Source organism: Lonchura striata, chromosome 14, assembly GCF_046129695.1.
Source record: "Lonchura striata isolate bLonStr1 chromosome 14, bLonStr1.mat, whole genome shotgun sequence".
Taxonomy (NCBI): domain Eukaryota; kingdom Metazoa; phylum Chordata; class Aves; order Passeriformes; family Estrildidae; genus Lonchura; species Lonchura striata.
The window spans coordinates 6,333,928-6,340,433 of NC_134616.1; positions in this window are offsets into that span (position 1 = coordinate 6,333,928).

Consider the following 6,506-nt stretch of genomic DNA (forward strand, 5'->3'; position numbering starts at 1 on the left):
GTATCACTGTGACACACACCCAGGAGCCAGAGAGGGGCTCACTCAGCAGGAACAGAACAAATTACTTCTGTCTTCACAGAGGTTTGGCATGGAAATGTCAAATGGAACAGGTAGACAACCTGCTGAAAAGATGCTTTCTTATCATACAAAACAAGCCAGAATCTTAGAGAAGCCCAGCTGAGTTCTGTCACGTGTGGTTTGTGCCCTGCAGTCAGGAATTTGTTGTGCTAGGTATGAATCCAATTAAGGTTTGTTGCCCTTCCAGTCCACACTGTGACATTTATTTGCCATCACCTTAAGAAATCCAGGGATTTACTGACTCTCCTCCATTTTGTTTAGTAATATATGTATCTTTAGCCTACAGAAAGCTGGCTCACGACTGTCAGCTGGCAGGACAAGGACAGACCCAGAAAGGTGCAGGACATGTTCAGAATGTGCTTTACAACTTATTGCCTTGTTCCATGGAAATCATCATCTGCTCTCTGACCCCAGACTCTCGCTTACAGCGCGTACCTGCACACGTCCAGGTACAAACAGGCACAAGATCCAGATGTGGCATTGCCATGGCAACACACTTGTAAAACCAATGTGCTGTTTTTCTGAGATTCACCATTTAGAGAGAAGCAGCAGTAAAGCTGCAGGTGTCTCAAAGAACTGTTCAATGGATTGTGCAGAGCAGCACCAGGAGACCCTGGGAGAGGTGGTCAGTGGGACAAATCCTGGTGGGTGGGCAGGGGTGGAACCCTGCATGTCATGAAGCACTACTGAGGCAGTGAGGTCATAGAAGGGCAGATAAATAAAGCAGCACAAAGCAACCTGGGGAAAAGGATCCACAGGAAAGCCCTAACAGAGCATGACTGTGTAGCTAAATGTTGCTGTTGAGGCAGGGACAGGAATGAAGATCTATCTTTAGAAGGTAAAGAATCTATCTAAGATAAGGAAGATAAAGAATGATCTTTATTCAAAAGCACCTCTATTTTTTATAGAGAACATCGTGAACATTAATTCCATTGGTCTTAAAGTAAAACCATTTCACCTGATTGGACTTAGTGTGGTAGAACATATCTATAAACAATATGAACAGAAAACAAGATAATAGGTTGTTTGCATTCCTCGCAGACTTTTTCCCAGGCTTAGCCTGGCAGAAATCTTTCTCTTTTTCTCTTTGACTGAACTGAGAATATCCACGGCTAAAGAGTGTCAGAGGTCACATATCAAGTGCAGGAGCCACATGGCTCAGGATACAAGAATTTGATTATATTGATTAAATATGGGCAAAGTCTGTGGAGGTGTTTGGCTTGATTGGGCAATATTTGGGCAAACTGAAATGAGAAGAATTTTAAATCTTGGTTCCATTTCATTTGACTATTCAAAATCCCCTAAATTAGGATACAGTTTGTGTTTCAGCAATACTGATATCCCCCTGGGTAAGAACTGAGGCCACAGCATGGTAGGCATCAACCATTATGCTAAGTGATGCCCCTGGGCACTTCAAGCACTGTGTTACTGTGGCTCAGCTTGATGATTCCAGACCCTTCCCCACAGCCTCTCCACTTGTAATCAGTCTTCAGGCTCTCAACTTAACTGAAGATGATAACTTACCCTGACAGTGATTTATCTGAATTTCTCAAAGCATTAAAAGCTGTGGCCTAGTCTCCCATCTTGTATCACTGCAGACAGTAATTTGATGCTCTGCTGGATTATCAGCCTTTCGGGAATTTGCTGGCTAATGAAACACTGCTGTCAGTTTTATCAAATCTTTGTAGAGCTTCACCCAAGGGAAATCATATAACTCAGCCACAGCACCAGCAATCAATTTCCCAGGAGGGTGCTCATAAAGCAACTGTGAAACCTGGTATTTTTACACCTAAAATTTGCAATTCTGCCATAAGTCTGTGGGTTCCACTCACTGAGGATCAGAACAGGACCCAAGAGGATCCATTTCTGAGCTGTGCATCTGGAATATTAACAAAGGCATAAAAGTCATGGTTCCTCACCCACTGGGCTTCTCAGACTGGCAATTAGCAACATCAAGGGATCCTGGTCAGTTCTTCCAGGCTAACTCACAAAACACCCCCAAGCTAAAAATCTCTAAAGGCTGTAGAGAGAAAACCATGAGCCACAATCCATTCTGACACAAGACTTGCAGCCAGACCTTCAGAGGAGCACGGATGGGAAGGGAGGAGCTCCCAAGGAAAGGGCAGCTTGGACTTGGGTGGCAGCTTCACTTAAGGACCATCTCTGGCCCTTCCCAGGCAGCTGCCTTGGGTCTGTGCCAATGACTGGAGAAAGGGACAAACTCAAACTTCAGTTAGTGTAGGCTCTGGTCCCAGCCTAAAAGGTCAATATATTTTTTTTATAGTTTCAGTCGTACCTTGTGAATAATCATTCTGGTCACATCAAAACAGCTTTGTGAACTGAAAGGATAATTTCCATTTCCATTGTGAAGACTTTTCTAAAGAAAGGGGTAGTTTTGACATAAATCTCCCTCAGATATTGAGAAAGTAGAGCTGGAATGCCTGTTCCAGCTTTATTGAAGCAAAATCTTTCAGTCAGGAAATGTGCATTGATTTTTTTTTTTTTTTTGTGAAACAAGAGATTACAACTTCAGGGCATGACATCCCTTCAGCAGTGAGAAACAGTTTTAAATGCTCAGCTTTGCAAAGAGCTACATTTCTAAAAGTGTGGCCAGACCCTGGTACAGGACAGGAACCAGACACTGTCTCCAGGGCTGGCAGTGGGCAAAGGGTCCCTCCAGTGCAGCTGTACAACCTATGAGGCCCCTCTCTTGTGGCTGTACAGCCCTTGGAATAAGCTATTGTACACTGGGCTGGTGGGAAAATGTGCATGCATCCAGGAACATCTGTAGACAGGCTAATAGCAGCATAATCTTGAACATCTGGGCCATTGAGCAGATAAATCAAACAGCAGCTCTTCCCAAGAAAAATTATTTCTTTTGCATTGAGAAAATGAAGCAGGAAGGAAGTTTTCTGGGGTCACATGCCAGCTGTAACCTACTGAGTTGTATATTCACAGAGTATTGATGAAAGGAGGTTGAAGATTGTTTCAGCTCAGTGCAGCACTAACAAGCTCTTCTGGCCCTGCTGGAGTGCTGCAGTGCTCACCAGCTGCCCGGCCACCTCCTCATACCCACGCTGCTCTCACTCCCTGGGTTCTTCTAATGTTTAACAAACTGAGAGTCTGCAAATTGGACTAGTCACAATTCTCGTGTTCAGTCTTGTACAGGAGGCCCAGTTTTGATAAGCCCATCCAAATCTGGCTGTACATGCCTCACCCCACTGGTTCCAAAGCACAAGTTTCCAAAAGGATGGGAGCAAACACCAAACCTGGAGGGATTGACACTACAAAAGCACCCACACCAGTGACCTCTCCCACATGTTATGGTTTGCTTAAGAGCTTCCTGCATTTGGCAGTGACATGGGGAATAGAACTGTCTCACTGCTAACCCCATTCCCTCACACAGCCTCCAGCAGCAGGAGCCCACGGGCAGGCAGGGACACACTGTGCTCACTGCCATCCTCAGCTTTGCTTTGGGCTTGACCTGACAAAGCAGGTCAGCCTGACCCAAAGAAGACGGCTGCTCTTCACTTGTCTCTAAAAAGGAAAGCTTTCCTTGGAAGAAAACCCCCTAAGTATGAGAAATAAGAATCCACTAAGAAGGTCCTACAGGTAGGATTTTCTGTCAGCTCCTTACAGTGACAGAATGCAAAGCTTCCCATATCAACATACACAAAGTAAGACATAACTTCTTTGTTAAACTTGATGACACTGAATAAGAGAGTATTTGTCTCTCCTGTGCCTACCAGACATGCACAGCACGTATTGAACTGTCTCTTATGCAGCAAGTTCCTTGCCCACACCTTCTCCCAACAGGCTGAACTCCTCCTTTACTGTTTCCTTGTGTCTCTTCAGGGAGAGGTGACTGTTTCATCTCACCCATCCTTCCCACAGCTACAGAATGCAGAATACAGAAGCCTGTCAGTCCCACAGCTACAGAATGCAGAATGAAGCCTGTCTCTCAAGAACACCAAAGGACATTCGGTTTATAAAGCACATGGTGAGCAACATATTTACTTCCCCAAAACAAGAGCAAATTATCAAACAAATTGATTTCCAAGACAGGCTGTCTTTAACACCATAAATGCTAATTTCAGCAACATGCCCAGTCCTGCTCTTCTTACATCCCAGAACAATCAGTGACTGAATTTATTGATTGTTTCCAAGACAAGTGCAGCAGTCTGATACCTCATGTGTGCACACTGCCTTATTCCTACATCCCATATCCCAGACTCCATACACAAATAGGCCAGATGTGGCTTTCTCTTCCGCTCAGATCCATCCTCTGATTTTACCTTGCAGATCCCCTTGTTTTGGCAGCTGTTGCGCCAAAATTCTTCTCTCCAGGCAGCCTGTTAACACATCACTCCAGACTTGCCACCACTCCTATAATTTGCTATGCCAACAAAATTGCAAACAGGATGCACGGCCAGTCTGGATCACCAAGCAATTTAGTTCAGAATTAGAGGCTGTACAACAGCTGAGAGCCCAGCAAACCCTTTTGCTGACAATTACCAATCTCAGTTTTTTCATGGAGTGCCACAGGTTAATTCCACATTAACTTCTGTGTTTTGAGAGAAAAGTACAAAGACATGTGCACAGCCAAAAGGCTTTTGACTCACACGTCTCCCATGCACAGTCGGAGGGGGAGTCAGAGGAGGATGAACCACACGGCCATGGCTGCCTGCCCATCACTGAGCAAGGTGACAGCACAGGGATCCCACCCCAGCCCTGCTGCAAACAGCCAGATGCTGCAATGCAACAAGTAACTACCTCTGCTTTGCAGTCACCCGAGAGAGCCTGGAAGGCTTCAAAGAGGTGGGTGATCATCTGGGTCAACTTTTGAAAATGTCATTGCAGCTAATGGAGTCTAGAAAGGATGGTGTTAAAACTGCAGACAGAAAGCACTACCTAAAGCAACTACAACAGGCAGTATTAACTGCTCCTTACATTTATCCCACACAAAAGCTGCAGCACCCATTCTCCCATGGCAGTAAACCTGTTCTGAACTCATACTGGCAGTATGGGTTAAAGTGGGGTGGGTTTATGGTGGAGGTTTATTGGACTAGCTCAGATGGTTAAAGCATGGTGCTAACAATGCCAGGGTTGAGGCTTCAATCCCTGTGTGGGCCATTCACCTAAGGACCAGACTCTGTGATCCTTGTAGGTCCCTTCCAACTCAGAATATTCTCTGATCTCTCCTCCTCCTCACACGCACACTGGCTGGGAGAGCTGAATCTTAGAAGCAGTTGTGACCTTGCTGATAAACTGTGCTTTGTCAGTTTGCTGCAACAGAAGATTCTAGAAAAATGATCTGTTGCTGTTTTGTCCAAAGTTTTCCCTTGAGTTTTCTCAGGTTGAGGAGGAATTGGTGCTCACAGGACACAGCCCTCACATCACAGGCTTCTCCAGAGCCCACCCTCAGTGTTCCTCACAACCCCTGCTGGAGGAGACCTCTGCCACTGACACTCCACTTGGCCCAAAAAACACTGCATTGTAGGAATTTTGGCAGCTTGCTGTTTATGGAATGTGAGAAATCCAGCTCCTAACCCCCCTGCTGCCCTGCTTGGGGCCAGCACCCAAAGCCCAGTCTGAGACCAGGCTGCAAAGCTTCAGGAAGGACAATTTCCCTGTTCTGCTGCCCTGAAGCAAGGGAACACATTTAAACACAAAGAGAACTCCCTTTGTCTCAGTGCAGGCCCAAAACATTTTTGATTTATTTTTTAACAAGTCAAGGGGGAAAAATAAAATAAAGACTTCTTTCTTCATTCTTATTTTTCATGCCATAGCTTCTAAAATTTCCTGCAACTGATGGGTTTAGAAACCTCTGGTCTGCAGTAGCAACTGATCCAGCCTTGAATCTGAGCAAAGTTCATCCATATTCAGAGTATTCAACAGCCCTCCAGCCCCTCACCAGGCTTAATGAAGTGTAATGAAAGAAAAAGAATGAGCTTTGTCCTCACTGCCACAGGAAAAGGCAGCTGGAATTATGCAGGGGCTTGATATGAATTGAACATGATTATGTATGTGATAACCACTGTTCTGAAGAAAATGGTGCTGTTATACCTAAGGAGCCCTCAGCAGGCTCTTGTAATTAGAGCCACTTAGCTGCTTTAATTGCCTCTGAAAGCCACCCAGAACAGATTGCTTTTATGCTCTTCCCATTTTAAAACCAGGCACAGAAATACAGAAGCACTAACCTGCATCCATTTGGGCAATGGGGATTGAGGGGAGGGAGCTGGACAGGTATTTCATAGGGAAGGGCTCAGTACTTGACCCACAGGGCAAGAGGACTGGGATTTGTGGGTACACACTGGATGATGTTCTGGTGATGTGTGTGGGCACAGTGATGCTGGAAGATGGCCACCACAGCCCACAGGTGAGCTACAGAACTCTGGTTCCACCACCCACCCCCAGCAAAGAGCAAA